At 40.6% G+C, this 17500-nt stretch overlaps 1 protein-coding gene and 1 pseudogene across 4 annotated transcripts in view; one reads left to right on the top strand and one right to left on the bottom strand.

The window, feature by feature from the left end:
• The window catches only part of ndst1a (N-deacetylase/N-sulfotransferase (heparan glucosaminyl) 1a), a 91964-nt gene that overhangs the window by 29411 nt on the left and 45053 nt on the right, over positions 1 to 17500 (top strand). The window contains exons 1-2 of one of the 4 annotated variants that reach the window (XM_058408270.1): positions 6159 to 6293; positions 10294 to 10388. The exons of 2 other annotated variants lie outside the window; for them this stretch is intronic. The gene's annotated coding sequence lies outside the window, so the exon portion shown is untranslated. Of the gene's footprint in view, positions 1 to 6145; positions 6294 to 10293; positions 10389 to 17500 lie in introns of those variants that run through there. One more of the 4 variants, XM_058408266.1, reaches the window with a different exon arrangement.
• Positions 1 to 17500, bottom strand: part of LOC131365129 (RNA-binding protein 25-like) — a 41593-nt pseudogene that overhangs the window by 20491 nt on the left and 3602 nt on the right.

The raw sequence follows: 17500 nt of genomic DNA, 5'->3' as shown, positions 1-17500 counted from the left end.
TAGTCAGGAAGTGAGTGAGTGAGTCACATAGTCAGGAAGTGAGTGAGTGAGTCACATAGTCAGGGAGTGAGTGAGTGAGTGAGTCACATAGTCAGGAAGTGAGTGAGTGAGTCACATAGTCAGGGAGTGAGTGAGTGAGTCACATAGTCAGGAAGTGAGTGAGTGAGTCACATAGTCAGGAAGTGAGTGAGTGAGTCACATAGTCAGGAAGTGAGTGAGTGAGTCACATAGTCAGGGAGTGAGTGAGTGAGTCACATAGTCAGGAAGTGAGTGAGTGAGTCACATAGTCAGGAAGTGAGTGAGTGAGTCACATAGTCAGGGAGTGAGTGAGTGAGTGAGTCACATAGTCAGGAAGTGAGTGAGTGAGTCACATAGTCAGGGAGTGAGTGAGTGAGTGAGTCACATAGTCAGGGAGTGAGTGAGTGAGTCACATAGTCAGGAAGTGAGTGAGTGAGTCACATAGTCAGGAAGTGAGTGAGTGAGTCACATAGTCAGGAAGTGAGTGAGTGAGTCACATAGTCAGGGAGTGAGTGAGTGAGTCACATAGTCAGGGAGTGAGTGAGTGAGTCACATAGTCAGGAAGTGAGTGAGTGAGTCACATAGTCAGGAAGTGAGTGAGTGAGTCACATAGTCAGGGAGTGAGTGAGTGAGTGAGTCACATAGTCAGGGAGTGAGTGAGTGAGTGAGTCACATAGTCAGGAAGTGAGTGAGTGAGTCACATAGTCAGGGAGTGAGTGAGTGAGTGAGTCACATAGTCAGGAAGTGAGTGAGTGAGTCACATAGTCAGGGAGTGAGTGAGTGAGTCACATAGTCAGGAAGTGAGTGAGTGAGTCACATAGTCAGGAAGTGAGTGAGTGAGTCACATAGTCAGGGAGTGAGTGAGTGAGTGAGTCACATAGTCAGGGAGTGAGTGAGTGAGTCACATAGTCAGGAAGTGAGTGAGTGAGTCACATAGTCAGGAAGTGAGTGAGTGAGTCACATAGTCAGGAAGTGAGTGAGTCACATAGTCAGGAAGTGAGTGAGTGAGTCACATAGTCAGGAAGTGAGTGAGTGAGTCACATAGTCAGGGAGTGAGTGAGTGAGTGAGTCACATAGTCAGGGAGTGAGTGAGTGAGTCACATAGTCAGGAAGTGAGTGAGTGAGTCACATAGTCAGGAAGTGAGTGAGTGAGTCACATAGTCAGGAAGTGAGTGAGTCACATAGTCAGGAAGTGAGTGAGTGAGTCACATAGTCAGGAAGTGAGTGAGTGAGTCACATAGTCAGGGAGTGAGTGAGTGAGTCACATAGTCAGGGAGTGAGTGAGTGAGTCACATAGTCAGGGAGTGAGTGAGTGAGTCACATAGTCAGGAAGTGAGTGAGTGAGTCACATAGTCAGGAAGTGAGTGAGTGAGTCACATAGTCAGGAAGTGAGTGAGTGAGTCACATAGTCAGGGAGTGAGTGAGTGAGTCACATAGTCAGGGAGTGAGTGAGTGAGTCACATAGTCAGGGAGTGAGTGAGTGAGTCACATAGTCAGGGAGTGAGTGAGTGAGTCACATAGTCAGGAAGTGAGTGAGTGAGTCACATAGTCAGGAAGTGAGTGAGTGAGTCACATAGTCAGGGAGTGAGTGAGTGAGTCACATAGTCAGGGAGTGAGTGATTGAGTCATAGTCAGGGAGTGAGTGAGTGAGTCACATAGTCAGGGAGTGAGTGATTGAATCACTGAGTGAGTGAGTGAGTCAGTCAGTCAGAGATTGAGTCAATGAGTCAGTCATGTAGTGAGTCAAGGAGTCAGTCATGTAGTGAGTCAAGGTGTCAGTGACACTGCCAGGGAGTGAGTCAATGACTCAGCCATGGAGCGAGTCAATGAGTCAATCACTGAATTGGTAAATGAGTCAGTGACAGAGTGAATCAGTCAGGGAGTTAGTGAGTGAGTGACAGAGTGAATCAGTGAGTCAGTGAGTGAGTCAGTGACAGAGTGAGTGAATCAGTGAGTGAGTGAGTCAGTGACAGAGTGAATCAGTGAGTGAGTAAGTCAGTGACAGAGTGAATGAGTGAGTGACTCAGTGACAGAGTGACTCAGTGAGTGAGTGACAGAGTGACTCAGTGAGTGAGTGAGTCAGTGACAGAGTGAATGAGTGAGTGAGTCAGTGACAGAGTGACTCAGTGAGTGAGTGAGTGAATCAGTGAGTGAGTAAGTCAGTGACAGAGTGACTCAGTGAGTGAGTGACAGAGTGAATCAATGAGTGAGTGAGTCAGTGACAGAGTGACTCAGTGAGTGAGTGACAGAGTGAATCAATGAGTGAGTGATTCAGTGAGTGAGTGACAGAGTGAATCAATGAGTGAGTGAGTGAGTGACAGAGTGAATCAATGAGTGAGTGAGTCAGTGACAGAGTGACTCAGTGAGTGAGTGAGTCAGTGACAGAGTGACTCAGTGAGTGAGTGACAGTCAGTGACAGAGAGTCAGTGACAGAGTGACTCAGTGAGTGAGTCAGTGACAGAGTGACTCAGTGAGTGAGTGACAGAGTGAATCAATGAGTGAGTAAGTGACAGAGTGAATCAGTGAGTGAGTGAGTCAGTGACAGAGTGAATGAGTAAGTGACAGAGTGAATCAGTGAGTGAGTGAGTGAGTCAGTGAGTGAGTGAGTCAGAGACAGAGTGAATCAGTGAGTGAATGAGTGAGTGACAGAGTGAATCACTGAGTAAGTGAGTGACAGAGTGAATCAGTGATTGAGTGAGTGAGTGAGTCAGTGACAGAGTGAATCAGTGAGTGAGTGAGTGAGTCAGTGACAGAGTGAATCAGTAAGTGAGTCAGTGACAGAGTGACTCAGTGAGTGAGTGAGTCAGTGACAGAATGATTCAGTGAGTGAGTGAGTCAGTGACAGAGTGACTCAGTGAGTGAGTGAGTCAGTGACAGAGTGACTCAGTGAGTGAGTGAATGAGTGACAGAGTGAATCAGTGAGTGAGTGAGTGAGTCAGTGAGTGAGTGAGTGAGTGAGTCAGTGACAGAGTGAATCAGTGAGTGAGTGAGTGAGTCAGTGACAGAGTGAATCAGTGAGTCAGTGACAGAGTGAATCAGTAAGTGAGTCAGTGACAGAGTGAATCACTGATTGAGTGAGTGACAGAGTGAATCAGTGAGTGAGTGAGTGACAGAGTGAATCACTGAGTAAGTGAGTGACAGAGTGAAGCAGTGATTGAGTGAGTGAGTGAGTGAGTGAGTCAGTGACAGAGTGAATCAGTGAGTGAGTGAGTGAGTCAGTGACAGAGTGAATCAGTGAGTCAGTGACAGAGTGAATCAGTAAGTGAGTCAGTGACAGAGTGAATCAGTGATTGAGTGAGTGACAGAGTGAATCAGTCAGGGAGTTAGTGAGTGAGCAAGTGAGTCAGTGACAGAGTGAATCAGTCAGGGAGTTAGTGAGTCAGTGAGTGAGTGAGTGAGTGAACTACTAACTAAGTGTAAAGTTATGTTGGATCTCTTCATCACCTGCCTCCTGATTCACATTAAAGCCAGTAAGGATTTGGGGCACTTTGTTTCTGCTATGGGGCATTTTATTTTTCTCACCATCTGGATAGAAAGACATGCAGCAACTTCCAGGTTTAACAAATCCTGCACCCCAGTTTGTTTTTGAGACCATTTCTGAATTTTTTATGACTCTTGATACGATTCTATCTTTCTTCTGCAAACGTATACATGTCCCTCACAGCTTTCCTAACATGGGCTGAGAGAGGGAGAATTAGAATAAGATTCTTTAAGAAGATATGCAACATCAGGCCTGAATTTCACAATGCAGGATTTCACCATCACACAGGGAGTAAAGAGAAGTGAAATTCTGAAAGTGGCCAAATTTGTGTCATCTTAGGCAGAAAAAATTGTAATAATTTTGCGTGATAGATGTGATCCGTTATCATCTATTCATTTTCATTACATGTCGCTCTTTGCTGTTGAATAATGACTAATTTTATGATTAACCGTGTTTTTCGAATTTGCCTGCGCTATTAATTTTGGCAGGGGTACAACCTACTATCTGTGCCAATAAAGAATGAACTGCGAGCTCATGCATGAGAGAAGTGTGAAAGAGAGAGATAGAGAGAGCGCGAAGTCGAGTGAGAGAACATGAGGACGAGAGCATGCACTAGAGAGGGTGTCCGAGATTAATATATATAATGTATATAAATATATAAATATAATATTTTTATATATCTTGTGTGTGTGTGTGTGTGTGTGTTAGAGAGAGAGACACACAGAGAGAGTGTGATAGGCGCACACAGGTTTAGAGAGTAAGAGAGAGAGAGAGAGAGAGAGAGATAGAAACACACACACACACACACACAGGTAGAGAGAGAGAGAGAGTGAAAGAGAGAGACAGACACAGGTATAGAGAGTGAAAGAGAGAGAGTAAAAGAGAGAGACAGACACAGGTATAGAGAGTAAGAGAGAAAGAGAGAGATAGAAACACACACACACAGGTAGAGAGAGAGAGAGAGAGAGAGAGAGAAACACACACACACACAGGTAGAGAGAGAGAGACACACACACACACACACAGGTATAGAGAGTAAACGAGAGAGAGAGAGACATACAGGTATAGAGAGTAAAAGGGAAAGTGAGAGAGAGAGAGAGAGAGAGAAGTATAGAGAGTAAAAGAGAGAGAGACAGAGACAGAAATAGACACACACACACAGGTATAGAGAGTAAGAGAGAGAGAGACATACACACAGGTATAGAGAGTAAGAGAGAGAGAGAGAGAGAGACATACACACAGGTATAGAGAGTTAAAGGGAGAGAGAGAGAGAGAGAGAAATAGACACACACACACACAGGTATAGAGAGTAAGAGAGAGAGAGAGAGAGAGAGAGAGAGAGAGAGAAATAGACACACATACATACACAGGTATAGAGAGAGAGAGAGAGAGAGAGAGAGAGAGAGAGAGAGACATACACAGGTATAGAGAGTTAAAGGGAGAGAGAGAGAGAGAGAGAGAGAGAGAGACAGAAATAGGCACACATACACACACAGGTATAGAGAGAGAGAGAGAGAGAGAGACATACACAGGTATAGAGAGTAAGAGAGAGAGAGAGACATACACAGGTATAGAGAGTTAAAGGGAGAGAGAGAGAGAGAGAGAGACATACACACAGGTATAGAGAGTAAAAGGGAAAGTGAGAGAGAGAGAGAGAGAGAGAGAGAGAGAGAGAGAGAGAGAGAGAGAGAAGTATAGAGAGTAAAAGAGAGAGAGACAGAGACAGAAATAGACACACACACACAGGTATAGAGAGTAAGAGAGAGAGAGAGAGAGACATACACACAGGTATAGAGAGTAAGAGAGAGAGAGAGAGAGAGAGACATACACACAGGTATAGAGAGTTAAAGGGAGAGAGAGAGAGAGAGAGAGAGAGAGAAATAGACACACACACACAGGTATAGAGAGTAAGAGAGAGAGAGAGAGAGAGAGAAATAGACACACATACATACACAGGTATAGAGAGAGAGAGAGAGAGAGAGAGAGAGAGAGACATACACAGGTATAGAGAGTTAAAGGGAGAGAGAGAGAGAGAGACAGAAATAGGCACACATACACACACAGGTATAGAGAGAGAGAGAGAGAGAGAGAGAGAGACATACACAGGTATAGAGAGTAAGAGAGAGAGAGAGAGAGAGACATACACAGGTATAGAGAGTTAAAGGGAGAGAGAGAGAGAGAGACATACACAGGTATAGAGAGTAAGAGAGAGAGAGAGAGAGAGAGAGAGAGAGAGAGAGAAGTATAGAGAGTAAAAGAGAGAGAAACAGAGACAGAAATAGACACACACACAGGTATAGAGAGTAAGAGAGAGAGAGAGAGAGACATACACACAGGTATAGAGAGTTAAAGGGAGAGAGAGAGAGAGAGACATACACACAGGTATAGAGAGTTAAAGGGAGAGAGAGAGAGAGAGACATACACAGGTATAGAGAGTTAAAGGGAGAGAGAGAGAGAGAGAGACATACACAGGTATAGAGAGTAAGAGAGAGAGAGAGAGACATACACAGGTATAGAGAGTGAGAGAGAGAGAGAGAGAGAGAGAGAGACACAGGTATAGAGAGTTAAAGGGAGAGAGAGAGAGAGAGAGAGAGAGAGAATGTGGGAGCGGTAAAACAGGCTAGGTTATTACTCACTTAGCATTAGCTGATCTTCCATATTCGAGATGAATGAAGATGAAAGCATGTCACGAAACAAAAGCTCATGCTGTAATGGAAAACAAAAGGTTGGACTAAACTACAGAAATCCGCGATCTCGTCCACATTTTAGCGGCGAATAAAAAGGGCAGCACCTGGTAGGTCAATATTTTATTGAATGTGATGAATTTAATGATGTTTTTTAAAGCATTATAGACAGTATTTCCTGTATACTGAGGAGTTAGTTCTTTTAAAGGAAGGAATGAGGTGTATCTGTTTCTCATGAAGTGTGGAGGGAGGAAGTTTATAGTTTAAGAGGAAATGACTCGCTGTAGATGTCAATTTTTATGGCCATCATATCATACTCATACACACTTAGACTGCGAGACGTAATATCGACCACGCTTTCAGGACTGAGCGCGTACCGTAAAGGACAGTTCAGAGCTCTGGAGATACTGTAAAGCGTGAACAGTCAGACTTTTGACTTATAGTGCCAGTGGCGGGAATCCAAACAGTATTAGGATCATTGCTTTTCAGGGAGTTTTCCCTTTGCCATTCGTTTCTGCCTCGCTGATCGTGGATGTGATGTTCTGTTTAGTGGTTAGCATGCTTGTGGGTTTCTCACCTCTGTCCTGTGTGTGTGTGTGTGTGTGTGTGTGTGTGTGTGTGAGAGAGAGAGAGATTGTGCTCTCTGATGCATTATGATGTATAGTCACCATGCTGTTACTGAGTTTTGTGACCATATAATGGTAATCTCCTACAATTTCTTTCTTTCTTTCTTTCTTTCTTTCTTTCTTTCTTTCTTTCTTTCTTTCTTTCTTTCTTTCTTTCTTTCTTTCTGTCTTTCTGTCTTTCTTTCCATTGATTTTATATTCTTCCTTCCTTCGTTCGTTTGTTTGTTCCTTCCTTCCTTCCTTCCTTCCTTCCTTCCTTCCTTCCTTCCTTCCTTCCTTCCTTCCTCCCTTCCTTTCCTATTTATCACTTTTAGATCTTTCTTTCTTTCTTTCTTTCTTTCTTTCTTTCTTTCTTTCCATTGATTTTATATTCTTCCTTCGTTCGTTCCTTCCTTCCTTCCTTCCTTCCTTCCTTCCTTCCTTCCTTCCTCCCTTCCTTTCCTATTTATCACTTTTAGATCTTTCTTTCTTTCTTTCTTTCTTTCTTTCTTTCTTTCTTTCTTTCTTTCTTTCTTTCTTTCTTTCTTCTTTCCATTGATTTTATATTCATTGTTCCTTCCTTCCTTCCTTCCTTTCCTATTTATCACTTTTAGATCTTTCTTTCTTTCTTTCTTTCTTTCTTTCTTTCTTTCTTTCTTTCTTTCTTTCTTTCTTTCTTTCTTTCTTTCTTTCTTTCTGTCTTTCTGTCTTTCTTTCCATTGATTTTATATTCTTCCTTCCTTCGTTCGTTTGTTTGTTCCTTCCTTCCTTCCTTCCTTCCTTCCTTCCTTCCTTCCTTCCTTCCTTCCTTCCTTCCTCCCTTCCTTTCCTATTTATCACTTTTAGATCTTTCTCTTTCTTTCTTTCTTTCTTTCTTTCTTTCTTTCTTTCTTTCTTTCTTTCTTTCTTTCTTTCTTTCTTTCTTTCTTTCTTTCCATTGATTTTATATTCTTCCTTCGTTCGTTCCTTCCTTCCTTCCTTCCTCCCTTCCTTTCCTATTTATCACTTTTAGATCTTTCTTTCTTTCTTTCTTTCTTTCTTTCTTTCTTTCTTTCTTTCTTTCTTTCTTTCTTTCTTTCTTTCTTTCTTCTTTCCATTGATTTTATATTCTTTGTTCCTTCCTTCCTTCCTTTCCTATTTATCACTTTTAGATCTTTTTCTTTCTTTCTTTCTTTCTTTCTTTCTTTCTTTCTTTCTTTCTTTCTTTCTTCTTTCCATTGATTTTATATTCTTTGTTCCTTCCTTCCTTCCTTCCTTCCTTCCTTCCTTCCTTCCTTCCTTCCTTTCCTATTTATCACTTTTAGATCTTTCTTTCTTTCTTTCTTTCTTTCTTTCTTTCTTTCTTTCTTCTTTCCATTGATTTTATATTCTTTGTTCCTTCCTTCCTTCCTTCCTTCCTTCCTTTCCTATTTATCACTTTTAGATCATTCTTTCTTTTTCTTTCTTTCTTTCTTTCTTTCTTTCTTTCTTTCTTTCTTTCTTTCTTTCTTTCTTTCTTTCTTTCCTTCCTTCCTTCCTTCCTTCCATTGATTTTATATTCTTCCTTCGTTTGTTTGTTTGTTCCTTCCTTCCTTCCTTCCTTCCTTCCTTTCCTATTTATCACTTTTAGATCTTTCTTTCTTTCTTTCTTTCTTTCTTTCTTTCTCTCTCTCTCTATCTCTCTCTCTCTCTCTCTCTCTCTCTCTCTCTGTCTCTCGGGCAAAAAAAGGCTGCTATATTTTCAGTTTGCTCTGTGAGCCTAAAACAGGACAGAAATCAAATGAGCGAGTGTAGAGGTCGCTTCCTCTACGACTTTCCAGGTCAAGTCCCTAAACCGACTAATCTCTTTCTCTCTGTCTCTCACTTACTTTCTCCAACTCTTTCTCCCATTATTCCATCAACTAATAATTCATCAATCTCGTGCTGCTTGTATCTGCTTTGTTCAGCTTTCATGTATTATTGAACTCACTCAAAAGCCAGAGCTGAATAATAGATGTTTTGGAGCGAGTCATGCTACGACTTCTCCAGCTCCGCAGGTCTTTCCCTCTGTTTCCTCCTATTTTTGTTTGGTTTGCATTAAAATTTCACCAGCTTGTTCTTCTTTTGTTTCATTGTTGTGGCACACTGAGAGATTTCTCTCAAACCTCAGTTTGGATTTCAGAAATGAGCGAAAGGCTGAAATAAGCAGATGCAATGCCAGCTCACTTCACATCCATGCTTCTAACTTTAGGTAGGAGTGAGACTTTTTGTCTATATTAATATCTCATATATCTTATATATCTGGTGTTCTATACAATTAGTGTGCAGCTAGTGCGCTCCACATCTGCACCACATCTGCACCACAATGCATAGCTGCTTCTTCTAGACTGAAATTTACAGAATGAAAGTGAAGACCAGAGCAGCGGAGTTTCAGCCAGGACGAGTGTAATGGTGAGAGAGCAGTGTGATGATGAGGGCGGAGTCCCGAACAAAAGTTAGCTTTTGTCCAAAAATAAAAAATTAAAAAATCATACCGGTTCTACACTGAAAACTTTCAAATGTCATATTTTTCATTCTGATTTTGAAGGGAAATTATTTCTCAATTAAATTTGAAATAACAGCTGTTTACATCTGTATAATTAATTAATTAATTAATAAATAAATAAATAAATAAATAAATAAATAAATAAATAAATAAATAAATAAAAATAACTTATATTATTATAAAAAATAAATTCCACAAAATTCTTTCTGCCTTCTTCTTTTTCTTCAATTATTATTATTATTATTGTCCCTTCTTTTAATAATTTTTCTTTAAAAAAAATAAAAATAATAATAATAATAATAATAATAACACTATTATTATTATTATTATTATTATAATTATTATTATTATTATTATTGTTTCTTCTTCTTCTATTTAATAATAGTATTATTATTATTATTATTATTATTATTATTATTATTATTATGTTTCTCCTTCTTCTTCTTCTTCTTCTTCTTCTTCTTCTTCTTCTTCTTTTCCTTCCTCATCAGTCTCTCTCCTCCCTCTCCTCACTGAGCCACATTGTGTTGAGTTATTGAGTGTGAGCTGAATTTTCTGACCTCATCATGTGTTTATTATTGTAAAAGAGAAGTGTTCATAATGAGATAAAGAACAAAAGTAAACCGGCGAGCAACAATCAGCCTCTTATCATCTCATCTGCTTTCCTTCTCTCCGATCGCTTTAACAGCTACACTGCTGTTTTTTCCGCTAGGTTTATTTATAAGGTTGAATATTTAAAAGCATATTCTTAATAATGTGTCCTGAAAAGTCCCCCCCCTCTCTTTTTGTGTGTGTCTCTCTCTCTCCCTCTCTCTCTCTCTCTCTCTCTCTCTGATCTCAATATACTCTTCAGAGCTTAATTAGGATCAAATCAATCATGTATGGACAATGTGTCCAATTAGGCACAGCTCTTCTGCTGCAGCGTACTTATTCTCAGCGGGTGTTTGTTATCTGTTATTAAGCCTCTTTTTTCTTTTTTTTCCCTTGTGTTGGTCTTCACAGAGCACAGAGCTAACATTCTGCAGTAATCACACATCCTCTCTGTGCAAGGTGAATGCAGCTGATACATCACGACTGATAAATGCAACAAACACCAGGTAGTTTAAGCGTTGTGTAGCCAAAAGCCAAAAACACAGCAACAGGCAGCTGCTGACTTACTCTTAGTCATTTACTTCATTATTTGATTGTTTTGTCCAGTTTGAGCTCATTATTTAGCAGACACTTTCTTCAAATCATTATCACAATGCTGTAGAGATGGACTGGGAGGATGAGAGAACTAAACTTTCAAAATGAAATCCCACGTTTTACACAAAGAATCAGTTCAACTTTGCATTCAGGAAAATATGTGAATGTAATCTTTCTTTCTTTCTTTCTTTCTTTCTTTCTTTCTTTCTTTCTTTCTTTCTTTCTTTCTTTCTTTCTTTCTTTCTTTCTTTCTTTCCATTGATTTTATATCCTTCCTTCCTTCCTTCGTTCGTTCGTTCCTTCCTTCCTTCCTTCCTTCCTTCCTTCCTTCCTTCCTTCCTTCCTTCCTTCCCTCCCTCCCACCAACCTGCCTACCCACCTTCCTTACTTGCTTACCTTCCTTCCATCCTTCCTTCCTTCCTTCCTTCTCAACCCTCCCACCAACCTGCCTACCCACCTTCCTTACTTCTTTCCTTACTTGCTTACCTACCTTCCTTCCTTCCTTCTTTCCTTCCATCCTTCCTTCCTTCCTTACCTTTGTACCTACCTACCTACCTACCCTCCTTCCTTCCTTCCTTCCTTACCTTCGTACCTACCTACCTACCTACCAAACTACCCTCCTTCCTTCCTTCTTTCCTTCCATTCTTCCTTACCTTCGTACCTACCTACCTACCTACCTACCTACCTACCAAACTACCCTCCTTCCTTCCTTCTTTCCTTCCATTCTTCCTTACCTTCGTACCTACCTACCTACCCTCCTTCCTTCCTTCCTTCCTTCCTTCCTTCCTTCCTTCCTTCCTTACCTTCGTACCTACCTACCTACCAAGCTACCCTCCTTCCTTCCTTCTTTCCTTCCATTCTTCCTTACCTTCGTACCTACCTACCTACCTTCCTTCCTTCCTACCTTCCTTACCTTCGTACCCTCCTACATACCTACCTACCTACCTACCTACCAACCTACCCTCCTTCCTTCCTCCCTTCTTTCCTTCCATTCTTCCTTCCATCCTTCCTTCCTTCCTTCCTTCCTTCCTTACCTTCGTACCTACCTACCTACCCTCCTTTCTTCCTTTCTTCCTTCCTTCCTTCCTTCCTTACCTTCATACCTACCTACCTACCTACCTACCTACCAACCTACCCTCCTTCCTTCATTCCTTCCTTCCTTCATTCCTTCCATCCTTCGTACCTACTCTCCTTCCTTCTTTCATTCCTTCCATCCTTCGTACCTACTCTCCTTCCTTCTTTGATTCCTTCCATCCTTCGTACCTACTCTCCTTCCTTCTTTCATTCCTTCCATCCTTCGTACCTACCTACCTACCTACCCTCCTTCCTTCCTTAACTTCATACCTACCTGCCTACCCTCCTTCCATCCTTCCTTCCTTACCTTCGTACCCTTTCTTTCTTTCTTTCTTTCTTTCTTTCTTTCTTTCTTTCTTTCTTTCTTTCTTTCTTTCTTTCTTCTATATCCATCATTTTTAGAACCTTTAGTTACATTATTAACCAACTTAAGCAACACTTTTTTGTAAATCATAAGCTCGTAAACAGGTTTTGTTTTCAATTTATTGATTTATTTTTTTTTTGTATTTGTTTTGGTAAAGCCTGCACAAAACCACCTAACACGTGTATAATGCCTCAGTAAACTGTAAGTGTGTTTTCACAGGTGGTGGCAGTTAGGTGTGATTTCTCTGCGTTCCATCACTCGTTCAATGTAAAAATGTTATGTGACAAATGTTTACAGTTCAAATAGTGCTGAGATTTTTTGAGCTTGAACGTCAAGCTTCTGCAAAGCGATTTTGAAATGCTTCATGAATCATTAAAGTCAAAGTCTAAAAGTAAAGCATTTTTGGCTCCTGAGTGGACAGACAGAGAAAAATCGTTTGTCCTGACGTCTAGACATCGCAAGGTCAAATCCTGCCAATGCCACAGCCGTCCTTGAGCGGAGACCGTCCGTGCTGTCTGGACAGGACAGATGATATACACTCTCTCCTCTTAATCACAGTGACACTAGGCAATAATTGGTGTGTTTCGGTGTGACAACATGTGTTAACTTTCACCCTCTCTGGTGGGGCAGAATTGGCAGGCGACCAATTCTGACCAATTTAGGTTTGGTTGAAACAAAGAATCTGTCAGAAGAAACCAAAGACACAATTATCTTGCCAAATGACTCACAAAGGAAACCATAGCCTTCTGGAAGTTCATATTTATTAAAATACAGCTGGCGAAATATTTTACATTCAAATAAATTCTAACTGATATCGAGTCATTTGGATAGAAAGGCTTCTACAGGAGGAACTTTACACTCAGTGATAAAAAGCATTTCTCTTGATGCATTTTGGTTTCCAAACCTCAATAACTCAAAATCAGGAAGCCTAGAAATAATGTCCAGAGCGCTCTAGTGTGTTCTGGTGGTGGACCAATGACCAATGTTTGACTCAATTTAACTAAAAATAGTTAGTTTGAGTCAAACTATCTGGTTGTTATCTTAATAAACAAACTCATTGTTGTCAGCAAGCAAAATCAAGCAAACTCTGTATTATTCAGAGAAGCTTTTATCCACAGATAAAGAAAGACGTGTCGTGTGATTTTACATTCAGCCCCAGATCTCTGTGTGTCGAACGTGAATGCAGCTATCAGAGAAACTCTTTACATACGTGTCTTCACTGGTATGAGTTTAACAGAAGAATCCTGTGCTTGCCATCACGCCAGGTCAGGTAGCATTCTGAAAAAAAAGCACAGGAAACTCTAAGTTGCATCACAAATTAACCAAGAAACGAGAATATAAAAGTGATGGATGAAGCTTTATTTATATAATTTTATATTTACAATATATATAGCAAGTTAAGTAAAGTTTGGCAACACAACATGTAAGGTTAGGGTGTTGGACTGTTCATCGGAGGATTGTGAGTTTGACTCCCAGGTCTCAGGTCTGAAGCTGCCACTGCTGGCCCCCTGAGCAAGGCCCTTAACCATTAATTGCTTAGCTGTATAAAAATGAAATAAAATTGTAAGCCGCTCTAGATAAGGGCATCTGCCAAACACCAGAAATGTAAATGTGGAGGAAAAATAGATTTTGCAGCTGAAGATAGTTGGCGCTCTGGATCAGTTCCCTCAGGATTTTATAAAGTTGCTTCTAACTTTTTGCCTGTAGTGTAAACATTTGCTCACTCAGGTAATGTGGTTACAGGTGTGTGATTAGTCTAACAAGGTTTCAGATCCCACTGTGAATCTAAGCAGGAAGTGTTTTTCCTGCACCACCCCTTAATCGTCATGTTGCTGTTATTGTTGTTTTAACTTCGCTGCTTTTCTGTTTTCCTGCCTGAACTTTGCCGCAGCGCTTTATGATCTTGGTTATGATATTAGTGCCAGCATAAGCGATGCTCCATCTAATATCCATGCTATCCATAACCCTAACATTAACCCTGATGTTAGGTTCGCAGGTGCCATTACCCTGCGCTTATGAATAAATACAGTGCCAGGCTTTTCTCTCTAATGCAGAATGATTTGGTTTCAGCCTCTGTATGATTTATGGTGTCTGTTAACAGCATTTTAGATAGTGGTCACATATCAGTCTGTTTTAAAAGCTCCACTGATGCCATAAAGACTCAGACTATCTTTCCTGGTCAATCTACCTGTCAGACCTGTGAGAGAGTTGCTTTGTCACCGAGTCGTACCCTGAATAATAAGCACGGAGAGTCGCGAAGAAAGCCGTAAATCACAGACAATTCGGCTTTCATGTGTGCAAAAGCGATTCCCGCTGAAGCCAGCAGGCTATCTGTGTGAAATCTAACGAGCTGCCACGCTCTGATATGCACACCTCACCATTTTTTGTTTCTGATGACTCAAGCATCTCTCTTGTGGGAACCCACAGACCTGTTTTTGTTGTGTTTTTTTTTTTTTCCCCTTCCCTCGCTTCAGCCCGACTTTTCTCCTGCATTAATCAGAAGCCGATGGCTGCCTAGGAAGATGAAATGGCTCGAGTCGAACTCAGGAGAAACTCTAATACACTGACGCCTGCTGCAGCAGTGAATTAAAAACCAGTTCAGCGCTCGTTCTTTGCACCTGATCGCTCTGAAGGGTTTTCTAGGGTCTATTGCTGGTGATTTTCAAGCATGCTTGGATTATTTGGAATTTGATTCGAAAGTGCTGAAGCGGTGCAAGGTTGTTTTTTTTTTATTTTTTTGACTGTGTATCCAGTACTTTATATTCATACCATTTACAACTTTCTGAACCACCTTGGTAAGGTGATATGATTTTAATAAACGAAAAAATAGCTTCGCTTTTAAGCTAATCCTTGTTCTAATACAGGTGTTTTTTTTTTTGTTGTTTTTTTGGACAGTTAGCTTAACAGATTTACAAATAAACAGACAAATAGATTTGTGTGAATGACGCTTAAAACAGATAGCTTAAGACAAGTTATCACAAAGCTTTCATACATGTCATATTCTGAAACTCTGTAGTACTGAAGTTAGCTAGCTTGCATCAGATCACCAAAGTTTATCTTTGGCTTGTGTTGGGAACTTAAAATCAAGACATTTTTATACATAAATCCATTTTTTTTTCTGTTAAATCAGCAAGCACTGTATTAGCTAAGAACAATAAGCTAGTTAGCGATTAGCTGCATTGAAGTAAAGCACTAAATATAAATACAGTGACCTTTTAGGAAATTTTTAATTCCTTTTTTTTTTTATTTTATTTTTTTTAAGTATTATCACTCTGGTAGTAAATACAATAAGTTAGTGCTTGGGATGATTGCAGTAGCTAAGCTTTTGTGTTATTAGTGTTAACCTTGATAGCATGCTAATGCAGGACCAGGTCAAGTCGAGAAGCTTTTATTGTCATTTCAAGCATATAGATCTAGTAAAGTACACGTTAAAATGCAAACGGTGTTCCTTCAGGACCATGGTTCTACATAAAAGAGACGACACTAAACTACATAAGTAAACTACATGGTACTAAATAAAAATTTGTGCAAAAAAATGGACAATAATTGACCATAACTTGGATATAACCATCATCAAACTCTGTTTGGAGAACCACACCGGAACCTTTAGAATGGATGACCTTTGGCTGAGTACGAGACTGACCGCCATCTGACTACCCCCCACCCCTCTCATTATCACCCAAACCACAAAAAACAACCCCCCTACCCCACCCTCTGTTCCTCGCACAGTGGACAACACTGATGATGGTCACCATTTTGGAACCAGTGTACTTTTCCACTGGCAGCTCGTCCTGTACAAAAGATTCCAGAAACCTTTGTGAAACATCTTCACTGTTTCAGCGACTGTACAGACTGCCAACTAACCACCCAAACAACCCCACCTCTCTCATTATCACTTAAACCACAACTCTACCACCCCCCTGTTTCTCACACAGTAGAAAACAAAGACATACTGGAACATTTGGAACCAGAAAATTGGTCGACTTTTTTTCAGTTGGCAGCTGGTCCAATACAAAAGGTTCCAGAAGATGGGATTTTGAAGGAGATCTCCTCATGAGACACCAATAGGAAGTGGATGGCAATCAGGGCTGGAGATAGAACCACTGCTTAAGTATACTGTGTTAAAGAATCTGTTAAAGATAAGGAATTGAGGGAGTAGAAACAACATGGAGACACAAACACTACTTTTGTGCATTGATTACAAGTTTATTTACCAAACTACTAATCAGACAAAGGAACAAGTGCTGTGTCCATGCTGACACAATGTCACTGCAGCTGCTTTTAGCATTACTTTTGTCATTAAGTTCCTGTTGTAGGAGTCCTCATTTGAGATACTTCGTATTGTTGCTGCAGATAAGTGTTTTTTTTCAGCGCACATTAGAACCAGGCCAGAACCACATTTAACGTGCAAGTCTGTAAATAACAGACATGTCGTGTGGCCTTTTCTGATTTGCACCTCAGCATCACTTCAGGCACTTTTAGACATTTCCAAAACAGCGGGCTCTACTATTGACTCGTCTAGCAGTTTAGATCGAAATTGAATTTCAGCTCTCATTTAATTTGTCCTCTAGCGACCGTGCTGGAGCGCGTCACCGCGAAAGTGGCACGGACGCACACTCAAGTGCGTCGATAGCCAGAGCACACTGCAGATATGACAGGTTTGCCTTCGCCAACCCCCCTAGAGCTGCCAAAAATGATAAATTACCCCTCAGCCCTCTCAGTAGTTGGCTCAGAGGCAATCCAAGCTATTTGTTTCATCCAGATATCCTGTTGGTAAACACAACAGCAGCGGTGTGTGTGTGGCTGCGTGGGTGGGTGGGTGTTTAAGTCATGAGACTGTGTGCATCTGTGCCACGGGTGGGTGGGTATAAGCTTGGGTCAATGGGTGAGCAATTGAGCATGTTAATGTGTTTGTGTGTGCCTGAGTGAGCGTGTGTGTGTGTGAAAGGCTCATGTAATATATCGCCCGTGGTGATCCATTTAATTTGCTCATCATGGTCCTGTCTGTAACAGTTCCATGGCCAGTCGGTCACACTGTCCCCAGTGGAAAAGGTCTCCCTCATGATGGTCGGCGCTCGGCAGTCAGTGAACACGGTTATGGCTCTATAGGTTATGGGTTTGATTGCAGGTAATAGCTGCTGTCTTTGCACCCTCAGGCAAAGCTTTTACACCGCATGGCTGCTCTACAGATTGCTCTGAATTAGTTAGTATCTCTTGCCACAAGGCAAATTGGTGGCCAAATGCAATCTGGTTACTTTGTGTTGCTTTATTCCCAAGTGTCATGAAATTATAAGCTAATGCTTCATTGCTCTGTGAAATGCCAAGTAGTTATTTTTATATATTATTATTATTATTATTATTATTATTATTATTATTATTATTATTATTATACTTGTGAAATTTTGGTTAGTTAATAATTTTATATTTCTAATTTGTTTTATCAGCATTATTTTATGAACATTATTTGGAAAATATATTTTGTGTGTTGCATGATTGTAGAGGCAATGATGCCGTTATAATATTGTGATAAATTTTCAAAATATACTTTTCTGGAATGTTGCAAATGTCAGTATTTTTTGTTGTCCA

Source organism: Hemibagrus wyckioides, linkage group LG14 (genome assembly GCF_019097595.1).
Source record: "Hemibagrus wyckioides isolate EC202008001 linkage group LG14, SWU_Hwy_1.0, whole genome shotgun sequence".
In the NCBI taxonomy this organism is placed as follows: domain Eukaryota; kingdom Metazoa; phylum Chordata; class Actinopteri; order Siluriformes; family Bagridae; genus Hemibagrus; species Hemibagrus wyckioides.
This window is presented reverse-complemented; position numbering and strand designations above follow the sequence as displayed.